The 14,323-nt window shown below is 38.3% G+C and overlaps 1 long non-coding RNA gene across 7 annotated transcripts in view; it reads right to left on the bottom strand.

Annotated features, from left to right (window-relative positions):
* Positions 1–273: 273 nt before the first annotated feature.
* Positions 274–14,323, bottom strand: part of LOC125391409 (uncharacterized) — a 66,159-nt gene continuing 52,109 nt past the window's right edge. For 4 of the 7 annotated variants that reach the window (XR_007229114.3, XR_015735151.1, XR_014997389.2 and 1 more), the window contains one exon: positions 1,315–1,459. This is a non-coding gene — a long non-coding RNA (uncharacterized LOC125391409). Of the gene's footprint in view, positions 583–1,314; positions 1,460–14,323 lie in introns of those variants that run through there. The other 3 variants (XR_015735152.1, XR_015735153.1, XR_015735150.1) reach the window with 2 other exon arrangements.

The following is a 14,323-nucleotide window of genomic DNA, read 5'->3' as shown; positions in this document are numbered from 1 at the left end:
GGATAAAGATTATCAATTTGAAGACAAAAATACACCTGAAAAAAGTTAGGACTTAATATAATTATGGAAGGAAAATCATTTTGAAGCAAGATATTGGTGAGTCTCAACCAACTGTATAATTAAAATATCAGAATTACTCAAACTACTAAAAAAAATCAAAATCGTGCAGAAATAGAGTATTATATAAAAACTGTTAACCAAAATGATACGGCATATAGAGCAGGAGAAAAGCCTGACATCTTCTGTATGAAAACCCTCATGGAAGCCATGGCATGAAATGGAATGCGTTGGATTTTTAATTGTTGAGCATAAAATTTATAAAGTTGACACTTCAGTCATATTTCCTTTTCAGAAACCATAGATTTGGGGGCTCCCTCTGGTGGTTGAATAAAATACAGTTTTATGTTAGACATAGACAGCTTTAAGTAAAATAAGAGGCTATGGAAATAGATTCCCCTCGGACGGCTTGTTCTTCCTCAGGACGTGATGCCCGCCATGACACGAGGATGGCAGCGATGGCGACACTGGCGTGTGGGAGCACATTCAACTCTCACCCAGACTGATGTGGAAACTGAAAACAACCTGGCAAAGTAAACAAAGAATATATAATTAGTTAAAATAAATATTTTTAAATGAACAAAATTCTAGAAAATTAAATGGAAATAACTTTCTGAGACTCACTCACATAGAAGACGAAAGCCATGGCCTCAACATTAATAAAGAGACAGTGAAACTTATTACTGTATTCAATTTGTTGTATCCGTGTGTTTATTATTTAGATTACTTCCTTATGTTACCACAGAGAAAAGAAAGAATTTATTTAAAAGAGAAGTCACTCTGTGAGGGTTTCCTTAATGGGAATATTTATATATCAATCATTCTTTCTAAATTAAAAGAATTCTTTCCTATAAAAAAAATAACTCTAGCTTTGGCTCATTCTCACTGAATGGTGATGGACTCTTATATGTTCAGATTTGTTAGACAGGTGAGGCAAGAGTCCTTTGCTCTGAAACATTGAGAGGCTCTGGATAGTTTCAAATGATGGGATGAAGGAACATCAGAAATTCCTAACACGTCCAGGGCCCTTTTTCAAGTCTGTTTTCTCTATTGGTGTTTAAATGTAGTAAGCAATAATAAATGTAGTGTAGACAATATGCTTGCTGGTTTTTATCCCCTTGACAGAAAACTAGACATACCTGGGAAGAAGGAATATCAAGTTAAGGATTACATCCATCCATCAGATGAGTCTGTGGATATGTTGCTACCTGATATAGAATGGCCAAGCCAGCTGTAAACAGCCCCACCCTCGGGCCAGTGGCTGTATAAGAAACATAACTGAGCAATTCACAGTAACAAGTCAGTCAGTAAGCAGCATTCCTCCATGGTCTCTGATTCAGTTCCTGCTTCAGGCTCCTGCTTTGGGTTCATGTCTCGGATTCCCTCGATGGTAGACTATAACCTGTAAGCAAAATAAACCCTTTCTTTGACAGTTTGTTTCTGTCAGTGTTTTATCATGGCAACCAAGAGCATACTATAATAGAGAGGGTACCCAATGCAGCATTGGTGAGACACTGGATCTTATTTTCAGACATTCTTCAAAAGTGTAGAGTCTAGTACTTCTGCCAAATACCCATCAAGCATTGTTCCTTTGGATTCACCAGTGAACTCAGGGACACCGTGAAAAAAAAAAAGAAAAGAGCTCCATTCATTGCTATTTCTTCATTGAAATCAATTCATTGGTATACTTTAGTAACTATTTTTTCAATGGGGAATTTTCTTCTCTTTAGAAAAAGTAAATTATTGTTGTAGAAGCACAGGTTTCATTAAAATTAATAAGAGGGAGTGGACTGTAGGGCCATATTATACAGGCCCATATTTCTACATGGTATGGGGATCAGACCTTGAGGCCACAGTTTGTACCTGGCCACATGGAGGGTGGCCACCTAGCCTTTTGAGACAAACTGATGCCATCCTAAACAAAGGGACAGGATATGCTAATGCCATTCTGCTCCTTCTTTGTAATTTGAAAGGTCTGCCTGGGAAAGAGGTGTTAATTCAGTTTACATGACAGAGCAGGCATAGATCGGAAGACATGACAAATTGGCATAGAAAGATGTGGACATTACCCAGGAAACAGAATGCTAATGAATTTCCCCCTCAGTTTAGGTTTTGGTATTAAAGCTGTTTGGAGAATAAACGTGGGTGAATTTTCAGGATGTGAATTCAGGATTTCATGAAGGATCACTGAAAACTCCCTCCCGATAAAGTCATGTGAGTTGTGTCTTCATTCCCACGCCTCCCCGCTAGTCAGAGAAATAATTCATGGTCTGGGCTGGTCCCAGACCACGACAAATTGTTATCTCAGATTTCTAGGACAAACTTTCAGAATTTGAGTATTCTCAGAAATTATCAAACAGTGGTAAAAAGAAAAGACAATTAAACCAGACTTCTACTGTCATATATATTTATACAAGGATATCTGCCTACATATTCATCTTACAGAGCCAGGACTATTTTAAAGAGAAACATGGGGGAAAAAAGGAGATTGTCCTAAAAGTCAAATCATATAAATTGGGTTCATTCTTTGGAATGCTTCCCTAGTTATTAGCTGAACGGTGTGATAAATTCTGCACAAGTAGTCATTGAGCTATTTATTACATAATCAAGGAGTAATGGTATTGAGAAATACCTGAGATACCAAAAGTTGCCAACCTCTACAGAGGCAGCCATCAGATAACATGAATCTGCGCTCCAAGAATCTACCGTTGTATTTCTGTCTTCCTATACAGAAGAATGCTTCTGTAGGACACCTAAAGAACAATGTTCCCAAGAGAAGAAAGCAGTCTCTGATCAACTATCTTTAGGACATAGCTCATGTTAGACCATCCCAAATAAGAATGAAGAAAGAGGAGGGGAAGGAAGCAAGGGAAAGATGGAAGAATGGTAATGACAAGGGTGGAAACAAGAACACAGAAGAGATGGGAATGAAAGGAAGCACCTAGAGTAACTGTTTTATGTAGTTCTCACACACATCTCACAATAAAATTCATCTTCCTTATCCTGCTGCCTATAAATACTCAGGAACTGACATTTAACATGGCATATTTTGGCTAAAACATCTTAATAGAATTTGTATAAATGGAGCAGTTAAAAGAATAATTAAAAGGAGTGCCTTTGTGTGCTTTTCAAACTGTGTACTATAGATGTGTATATATTAATGTGGGTTATGACATGTATATGTCATATTCATTTATAAATGATTGATTTTACACAATTGACCATTCTTTTGTGTTTGTATAATGGCTTATTGATATATATTCAATAGACCTCATTTCTGTCTGCATATATTAGTCATCCAAGAAGCATAAAAATTTCCCAAGGTGGAGAGATTGCTCAGTAGTTAAGAGCACTTGCACTTCATTCAGAGGAACTGGGTTTGGTACTCCAATTCCAGGGTCTCATACACACACACACACACACACACACACACACACACACACACTGAGAGAGAGAGAGAGAGAGAGAGAGAGAGAGCGAGAACAGGGTAGATAGAGGAAGTGATTGTGTATGTGAGAGTGAGACAGAGACACAGAAACACAGAGACAGACACATACATGCAGACACTCACACTCACACAGGCACATAAAACAAAACAATAGGTATATTTACCTTTAAAAAAATACCCAGGCCTCACACAGAGATTGTGAGGGCAATACTTTAGAGTGAGGTCAACTTCAACTCCCAATATTTAAAAGTACCTAAGCAATCAGAAATTGATAACTCAAGGCAGGTAGTCAGAGGGTGTCTCCCTTGGTGTCATTACCTTGTTTTCTTCTTATGTTCCTCCATTTGTTGCCCAACATTGCAGTGGAGGCTACCTTGCATTCCCCTCATTCACTAACATCTGGATTACTGGAGTAAAAGGAATGGTAGCAAAAGACAAGCATAAAGAAACAGGCATATGCAATATCAGATTCCCCTCACTGGTGGTGAGATGATAAGAAGAATGCTTAAAGTCTGCTGTGGAGAGATCCAGTTAATCAAGTGAAACATCTGTATTTTCCAAACTAAGGTCTTATCTTCTTCATGATCCTTTCAGGGATACTATAAGTTAGCATTATATATGTACATAATGTTTCCAGGAAGGAATATGCTGACAGCCCAAGCTCTAGATTGACTTCTCTCTACAGAGGACACAATTTTTGTTTAAAAGCTGATTCCTACTCTCTATCCTATCCAGTTCTTCTACTGAAATGCTAGCTGTCCACTAGGACTTAAAGGCTTTCTGGACTCTAGTTTCATGTGTCTGACTCTAGAGTAAACATGTAGCTCCTGCCCATCTCTTCCTTTGTATATCTAGTCCTTTTACAGAAAACCTACTCCAAGGCTTGCAATCTAGGTCTGAACTTTCCAATGACAGTTTGAATCAAACCATCTAAGGAGTCATCTGGAAGGTTGTAGGCAGTGTTGTTTGGTATTCATAGTTCCAGAACAAAGAATGAGACACAACAGAGTAGTTACTCTTATTGCCCTATGGTGGCCTTCTACTAAGCCAGCCTTGAGAACAAGGTCAGTGTCCCTAGACTCACATTCTATCTTTTGTCACAATTTCAGAAGGCCCAACTCAAAAGCGATAGCTGAAATGTTTATACCCAAGGATATAACTCCGAGCTCGTTCCACAACAGGAAAGTAAACTATAAAGCAAAACCTTTGAAATCAAATGTAAGAAAAATATCCTATACACTATGAGCCCTGTATCTTCTCCTGCAACAAGTCTGTGCCTGGGCCTCTAGACTGTTGATGAATTCCTTTGAGATGTAGGTGCCAGAAGCTATGCCCCACAGCGCTGGTGACCTGAATGCTTGCTGAATCAGTGCTGCTGGATCCCTTTCAGGTTTTACCATGTGTGTCCTCTAGACCTGTTACCCAAGTTGACCCTAAGGCTTCTTGAGGCCTAGTACCCTATGCTAGGAACTGCATAAGACTGTAGGTGGGATAGTCCTGACACCATGACACTAGACAAGTCCACAGTGAATATTTAGTCCTTTATTCTAGAGCCATTCTGTCCTTCTATGTCACTGGGCCTCTAACAGTTTAAGGCAACCTTCAAAATCTCTGAACTACATGTAGAATCTATTTTCATTATCTTAACAAGGAGCACCTAGCTTTCTTTTATTGACGCCCTGCCATTTATCAAAGGGTAGACTGACCGCATCGTCTCCTCTTCTTTGTTTACTTTTAATTATAAATTTCATATCTAACTATTTTGGTCTCTCTAATATTACTGTATTCACCTACAAGAAGGCTGCAGATCCTTGAATATTCTGCTTAAAAGCTTCTTCCACTAAATGTCCAAGCTCACTGATCTTAAACTTCTTCTTCTACAAAGCCTTCAGACATGGGCATAATTCAGCCAAGTTCTCTGGTACTCTATAATAAGGATGACTTTTATGGAAGTTTCCAATACCTTGTCCCCATTTCTGGCTAGTAACATTAAAATAGGTGTCATTGTGTATATTTCTCCCAGAATTACATACTGCCTAAGAAAAGTTAGCCTTTCCCTGTGGCTCTTCTCCTTTTCTAAGACATTGCCAGCATTCCCTTTAATGAGACTTTCTGGCAGTATAGACCTTTTCTTTTTAAAAATAATTTTAATCATTTTGTGCATGACTACTATATTTACAACATTTCACCCGCTCGACTTCTAATTCCTTCAATGTCTGCATTAACTCCTTAAATTTATGACATCTTTTTCTATAATTATAACTGTTACATACACACAACTCAACTCAGAGTCATTCTTATATACTTGTGTTCATGGCTGATCACTTGAAACTGGATAAATTACCAGGAAGTTCATCCATAGGAAAAACCAATTCTTTCTCTTTAAGCAGTCAGTGATTGTTTTTATATCCTCATTAGTGTGCAAAGCCTTGTGAAATTCCCCCTAACCTTGATGGCTTTGTGGATTGATGTTGCCATTATGCAAGTCTTGTTTAGTCAGCCATTATGTTGAGATTTTATGGTGCAGCTTCCCTGTCCTGTCTATATGACACTATCTAGCAACAGACATCCTGGTCATCTGGCTTTTCAATTATTCTGTCCCCTCTTCCAGGATATTCTGTGATAGAAGTAAGTGATCAGGGCAAAAGACTGTACTTTTAGGTAAGAAAAGAAGCTGAGAAGATACTGTTCTAGGGAACCTACCTATGACGACAAACCTACTCTTGTGATGAGTAAATGAATCTGTTCACGAGTACAGAGCCCTCATGGCCTAATTATCTCTCAACATTATTGAATTAGGAGCTAAGATTTTGTACCAGGCTTTCTTTTTTGGTCTACCAACCAACTCCCAAAGCATGATATGGAGACTTCTTATTGCTTATCAATGCTCTGGCTACCTTAGGTTCATTTCTGCCTAGCTTTTTTCTTTAACTTAAATCAACTTGTTTCTCTTTATCTAACTTTCGCCTTAGGGCTTTTTACTTTTCTTTCTGTATGTCTTTCTTTCCTCTTTCCTCCAGTGTTTAGCTGGATGGCAGATGCCTGGTTTCTGGCCCTGTGATATGTCCCCCTTTTCTCCCTCGTTCTCTTCTTTCTTCCTTTCTCATTCTTTTTCTCTTCTCCTATGTATCTCTCTGCCTGCCAGCCCCATTTATCCTTTCTCATACTATGTATTCAATTCTTTATTAGACCAATCAGAAAATGTAGGCAGGCAGGTGTAACAGCAACACATCTTTACACAATTAAAGAGATATTCCACAACAACATTAAAAATTTTATGGTTTTCATGTTAGAGGACATTTAAACCTTCAGGTCTTGCAGAGGACTTTGATTCAGTCCCAATCATACATGCCTAGTGGCTTATAACTAACTTTTTAACATCACCTCCAGGGAATGTGCCATCTTCTTCTGGCTTCTGCAAGCATATGCATGTTGTGGTTCATATAAACTCACCAAATTGCACACACACAAAATAAATCCTTTTAAATGAGAATTTCAAATGACCCAGAAACACTTAAGGAGATGTTCAACATCCTTAGACGTTAGGGAAATGCAAAATAAAACAACTTGGAGATTCCATTCTACACATGTCAGAATGGCTAAAATAAAAAAAATAAAAAAACAAGTGACAGCTCATGCTGGAGAGGATATGGAGCAAGGGGAACACTCCTCCACTGCTGGTGGGAGGGCAAGCTTGCACAGTCGCTTGGGAAGTCAGTGTGGCTGCTAGGAAATTGGGACTTAGTCTACCAGAAGACCCAGCTGTACCCCTCACAAGGACACTTGCTCAACTCTGTTCATAGAAGTTTTATTTGTAATAGCCAGAAACCGTAAGTAACCTGAAGTTCCTCAGCTGAGAAATGGAAAAAGAAAATGTGGCACATTAACTCAATTGTTAAAAACAAGGATGCAGGGACATTTGCAGGCAAATAAATGGCACTAGAAAAAAAATTATCCTCAGTGAGGTAACCCAGACCAATAAAGACACACATGATATGTACTCACTTGTAAGTGGATATTAGCTGTAAAGGATAACTATGCTACAATCCACAGACCCAGAGAGACTAGGCGACAAGGAAGGTTCAGGAGGGAATGCTTGGATCTCCCTGGGAAGGGGAAGGAGAAGAGATTTTGTGACTGAACTGAAGGTACATTAGGATGGGACAATGAGCACTCAGGTTGAGGGGCAGTTACGGAAAAGTGATGGAAGAGACTACTAGAAATGGGGTGGGGGCGGCAACTCAGAGTCAGGTAAAAACCTGATGCAAGGGAATCTCACAGGTACCAAGGATGACCTCAGCTAAGACTCCTAGCAATAGCAGAAACGTAGCCTCAATTGACCACCTTCTGTGACCAGATGGGTACCTAGCCCAATTGTCATCAGAGAGGCTTCATTCAGTAACTGATGGAAAGAGAAACACATGCAGATCCACAGCCAAACATTAGGCAGAGCTCAGGGAATCATGAAGAAGAGGGGAGGAAAGGATTGTAGGAGCCAGATGGGTCAAGGACACCACAAGAAAACTCACAGAATTAGCTAATCTGTGCTCCTAGTTGGCTCACAGAGACTAATCTGACAACCAGGAAGTCTGCATGAGACTGACCTAGGCCCTCTGCATGTATGTTATAGTTATGATGCTTGGTCCTCTTCTGGAACACCTATCACTGAAAACAGAGACTGTCTCTGATTCTTTTACTGGCTTTTGAGACTCTACTCCACATATTAGATAGCCTTGCCAAGCCTTAATATATGGTGAGGTGCTTAGTCTTACTGCAACTTGGCGTCCCATGTTTTGTTGAGACTCATTGGAGACATGTCCTTTTCTAAACAGAGATTGAGGAGGAGTGGATTGGGGGTTGTGAACAGAGGAGAGGCGAGTATGGAGGGACTGGAAGGAGAGAAGGGAGGGAAATCTGTAGCTGGGGTGTAAAAATAAAATAAGTCTTTAATATCTTAATAAATAAGCAATTGACTGTAAATTTGGCAATCTTAGGAAATTACAGCATCGTACCATGATTCTCAATGGATTTACAAGAGCATCCTTTAAGATTGCTGGTCTATCAGTTTGATTGTAGGACAATGGGATTTTTTAACAGTGCTTTTAATTCATTCACTTTTTTTGTTTTGTTGTTTGTTTTTGTTTTATTTTGCTTTGTTTTGAAACAGGATCTCACTATGTAACCCTGGCTGACCTGGAACTCACTATGTATACCAGGCTGGACTCAAACTCAGAGAAATCTGTCTGCTTTGGCTTCCCAATTACTGGGAATAAAGAAAGGCTCATGTCTGCACTCCCAGTCCTTTAATGCATTCGTGCAGTTATCGCATGTTTTTCTTTTTCTTTTTTATAAAATATAGGTAAATGTATTACTTCCACTCAGTGTTCCTTCCATACATAGGGAGGATGATGAATCAAACAAATACTTCCATACACCATACAAAGCATAAGTGTTTGCTAGGGGACAAAGAGAAAAGGAGAAGGAAAAGGGGGAGGGATTATTTTCATAATCACTTTTGCAAGGCTAATTAATGTGCAAAAGACCTATTCATTCCTTCTAACTGCCTTACCTATAGTTAGGCAAAAGGATGCTGTCAAATCAATATCTTTCAGGGTCTATTCTGACAACTTATTTTTCACCTGCATTGCTTCATAGAAAACATTAAAGGTATTGGATTCAAAATGACCTATGAAATATTGCACATTATGACTGTCTTTTTTAAATGCAATGCTTTTTTGTACGTTAGTGATGTTGAAAGTCCTCCAGTAAATAATCCTGATGAGTATCTGCTCTGCTTGACTGATTTTGAGAAATTCTTCATGAGAGGGAGGTCAACTTCTCATTCAGACAGCAAGTGTTCGCAGATGTTTCGATCATTGGCGTTCATATGAAAGAAAAAAGCAGTTACTTCTTGTGAAAACCACCTATCACGTCTTCTCAGAAACTGAGACAAGGGTCATAGATAAAACCCAGAAGAAATGCAATTGAGGAAAAAAATGTTTATCAGTTCTGAAGCTACTACACAGCCAACAATATATTGCAAATTTTGGTATGAGTTATTATCAAATATAATAAATAGAGATAATTATGAAATATTTTTAAAAAGGTGTATAACTTCTTTTCCTAAAAGTACTCAGTTACCAAGGAAGTGAAATAAGGTCTTCCAATTCTCAAAACAGGTGGGTCACTGGGGAACAGGGTAGAAAGACAGCCTTGAGAAAAATGGAACTCTGCCCCAGGGTAAGGAAACATGAAAATGTGGACAGACTTTCCTTGGAACTCCTTAGTCTGTTGTCAGTATTCATTCAATAGATCTTTTTAAATATAATTATTAATGCACAGTAATTTTATATATCAAACTGATATATTTCACTGCAGATCTTGTCCCTTTTCTCCTTTGCCCCTCACCCTTTTCGCTCTCTTTCTTTCTCCCTGTTTCTCTCACTCTCTCTCGCTCTCGCTCTCTCTCTCTTTTCTTCTCTATCTCTGTCTTTTCTGAGACAAGGTCTCAATTTGTCGATCAAACAGGGACACTCTGTGGATTCTCCTGCCTCAGTGCTAGGATGACTAGTCTGTATCAACACACACAGATCCATATTTCTTTAAAGGTACAGATTTTCTCTCACATGACAGATGCGAAGGTATTGTCATAGCCCAGGCTGAGAAAATCTCACAAATGCACACACTCTTGATGCAGAAGTTCCAGGAGGAGAGAACCCTGGTTACCAGACCAAGAGACCTAGTCCCCGGGCGTTTGTTCAGCCCAGCTGTTCAGCCCTTCAGCTGATGTAGGCGAATAATCCAAGAACAATCCAGGACAAACAAACAGTCTTCCCCCACCCTGCCAACTTACTCATCTTAGAACTCACACAACACATTAGAACTGACATATGCTCCATTTTCTTTCTCACATACACATACGGGAGCAGAAAGAGGCCAAACTAAAGCTCCTCATGGCTACAGCTCCTTCCCTACTTTCCTCAGATATACCATAATTGAATTTAGATTTGTTTTTGAGAAAGTCATTCAAAAGATAGACCAGAAAAATCAAATAGAGATCCATAAACAACCTACTTATGCTACTACGGGAATAAAATGTACTATTCCACAATATTTATTCTAAGATGAGCAAATGTTGATTTAAAAATTTTCATATCAGAAATCACAATATACAAACATTTTATGAAAAAATCTATAGGGAAAGAAAGAAATTTTTAAAGAAAAACCATAGTGTTAAGAAAAGTATAAACACAAAGCTATAAACTATTACTTACAGGGAATTCCATTCATCTTCAATTCCCAGTAAGGTTATTTTCCTCATATAAGGCACGTCCCCTTTTCGTGCTTATATGTTTGAAAATCTATTTAATACATTTCAAATTGTCACAAAACAAATTAACAATAAAGGAAACTGTGGACAAAGCTGCTATTTAACAATACTGTTAGAGGAGAATTCTTTCAGACTTAAATTGTTTTATTAAGCATGGAGGCAAGGAGCACATATTTGATTAAGTCAGTGTAAGTCAAAAGCAAAACATAATCAAAACAATGTAAAAAAAATTCAGAGCCTTCCAAAAAAGATCCATGAGATTTTTAAATCCATGATTATAAAGCCGAAAAACTTAACTCAGCAATAACACTAAATTGCTCTAGAAATATTGAAGAAGTCATTGAAAGATATTTTCTAAAAATAGGAGGGATAGTTTGGTGGAAGAAGGTGTCATATTCTGCTCTTAGGACTGGAGAGAAAAAGGGAAGTGGGGAGGGGGAGGGAAAAAGGAGGCGGGGAGGAGGTGGAAATTTTTAATAAATAAATAAATAAAAAAGGTGTCATATTAACAGAGATTGAGATCTGTCAAATATTTATTTGTAGATAAACATTTTCTCCATTGATAAAGTAAGGCATTGATTTAATATGTTTTAAAAACAAAAAACTCAGCAAATTCATAAAGTAAAAACAGAGCTTTCCTATATCATTATAAAATGAATACAGTAAAGCAATTTGTCCAACAACCTCATAAACAGCAAGTATTATTAGTGAGAAATGAAGTTAAATGTACGGATTTCCACCTTTCTGTTACTAGCCTACTTTCAAAGAAGCTACGAAGCTGGAGGCTCATTGTCGTTAGCTGTTGGGAAATGAGAACCAACTAATTTTGCCATTAAATTTTAATAGATGATTTAAATAATTTGTAAAATCATTCACTCTCTAGTACTAAAGGAGTCTATATAAGACTTGCCATTCTAGCCAGAATTTTCCGATGTGAAGGCTGGTCTCACAAGTGCAAGGGTTTGTTTAAGGTTTGCAGTCAATGACAAAGTTGTCATGACCAAGGCTCAGGATTGCTTGCTTCTTTTTTTATTTTCTATTTTGTTTTGGATTTCTAGTTTGGAACCTACATTTCTTTCACTTCTCTCTAAATTTTCTTATCCGTTTTATTCTTCATTATGCTAATAATAACCTTAGTTATTTCTGGGCTTTGATGGGTTTATCTTAGAGCATTAATAAAGCATTCCATCTTACTCTAACACTTTAAACTTGGTGACACATCTGTCAGTGGAGATATTCAGACTCCCTATGCCATGGCTGGGAAATCCTTGTATGTATTGTTCTCATGCAATGCAGAAAGTACCGACGCAAATAAATATTCTGCTAACTTGATATACCTAGAGTAGAAATATTCCTCCCTTTAGTTTTGGTTTTTCCTTTCTGTCCATATAAAATCAGAAACTACTAAAAAAGGACATTCCTTCTAAAACCCAAAACACACATGTTTTTTATTCATTCATAAAACTGCTCTGAATAAAAGATTTTACATCCTAAAATCATTATGGATAAATTCATTAATGCAAAAGTTACACTAAATCATAACCATGTTTCTATAACCCAGTCTACAAATTCGATTCAGAAACAAGTAGATCCTTAAAACAAAATAAAAAAAAAACTTAGTTTGTTTTTAAATTCAAGCTTAGCTCAACATGGTTTCCACTATCAACATTAACTATTAATGCAATGGGGAACTAAAATGATGTGCAAAGTAGATAGTGCAGAAATCACAAAAGTGCAAGTAGTGCAGTTTAGCTGGTGAGAGGGGCAATAATTCAACTTGGACTTTTCAAGAAGCAGAGGCAGAGAGGAGGAAAGCAAAGACCTCAGAGATATAGTGGGTTTTCACTAGTCCTAGAGTGCTGAATAGCCTGGAGTTGACATTGCTAGAAAGACACCTGCATTTTACACCCACTCAGCATTCCTTGTGCATGATGAATAATTTGCCCATCCACCTCCACAGCACTTTCCAGAAACGCCTCTCTTCCCCCTCGTGCCTCTAAACCCTCCCCATCTTCCTCTGTCTGTTTCGTCTGTGGTGCCTACCTTGTTAAGAAATTTCCCTACAATCCTATCTGAAGCCAACCATTGTGCTAGGTTGCTTTCAACCTATCTAGCGCACACAAACAAACAGGCCCTTCCCTCTCTGCCTTCTCCCTGCAGTTGCACTTTTCCCTCTGTCCTGAATGGCTTCAATTAATTCATAAATACAGTGCTATGTCACTTAAATTGCTTCCTTCCTTCCTTCCTTCCTTCCTTCCTTCCTTCCTTCCTTCCTTCCTTCCTTCCTCTTTCTTCCCTCCATCCCTTCCTCCCTCTACCCCCCTCTCTCTTTCTTTCTTAAAGATCACACACATCCAAACTCTTTGACCGATCTCTCTTTTCAAATCTGCCTTTGCCCATCCTGGTTCCTTTTCTTCTCCTGACTTTGCTTCTCCTGAGCCATACTTAAGTCTTAAATAGTTGTCTTCAGTGACCTCCATATTGCCAAGCCTACTGACTTTTTAACCTCATTTCATCAGTGAGAAGCTTGACTGACTATTCACTTGACTGTAAGGTGCACTCCTCATTTTTTCCCTCCCTCATTGATTACTCTACTCGGTTACTTCAGTTCCACTCCTTTTTTTAACCAAAATTTTGTTTTGTTTTTCTTTTACAAATAATTTGGTTTTTTCACACAAGGTCTTGTTCTGTTGCCAATATCACTCTTAAATTTGTTATCCTCCTTCCACATCCTAGGATTACAGGAACTCCATATCCTGCTCTCCAAGATCTTCCAGTGCTCAAGTCCTTCATTGCCCAATCCACTAAAACTCCTCTAGTGGAAAGATGATGTTATTGAATGTGACTTTAAATACCACACAATCTTGATCTACTTTCAAACCTATGTCTGCTGCTCACTATTATCATTTGAATTCCAATTCCATATATGTGAAGGCTAGACATGACACATTTTGATTAACATGCCGTGGGTGGGACTTTCTATGTTTCCGAATGTTAGTCTCTTCTCCATACCACTTAAAGATTCAAGGTTCCACTCAGGTGCTCAAAAAAAGAACCTTCCACTTTTCCCTGCCATTTCTCTCCATGACCTATATCTGATCTGCTAACATATTTTGATGACTCTGTCTCCAACATTATACAGGTTCTCACCTCTCCCTAAGACCTGCCTTGTTACTTTTCTAAGACTAACTTCTTTCCCTTGGATGATTACAACATTCTCTAAACTGGTTTCTCTACTTTGAACCTAACCCAACCCAGTCTGCTCTCAACAAGGCACAAAAGGTAGCCTTTTAAGTTGCAGAGGCTTGAAACAAAAAAGATTCTCACCTTCTATTAACATCAGATTCTCAGGATTATCTACAAAGCCTCACAGTTCCGGTAAGCAAGCAAACTCTCTACCTTGGGTCTGCAGTAGTCATTCTACCTCCTTCATCAATTCTGCAGACAAGTGACAGTACCTCTCATTTGTTCCAAACTTCATTTTTTTT

Source organism: Myodes glareolus, chromosome 16 (genome assembly GCF_982192425.1).
Source record: "Myodes glareolus chromosome 16, mMyoGla1.1, whole genome shotgun sequence".
Classification (NCBI taxonomy): domain Eukaryota; kingdom Metazoa; phylum Chordata; class Mammalia; order Rodentia; family Cricetidae; genus Myodes; species Myodes glareolus.
This window is presented reverse-complemented; position numbering and strand designations above follow the sequence as displayed.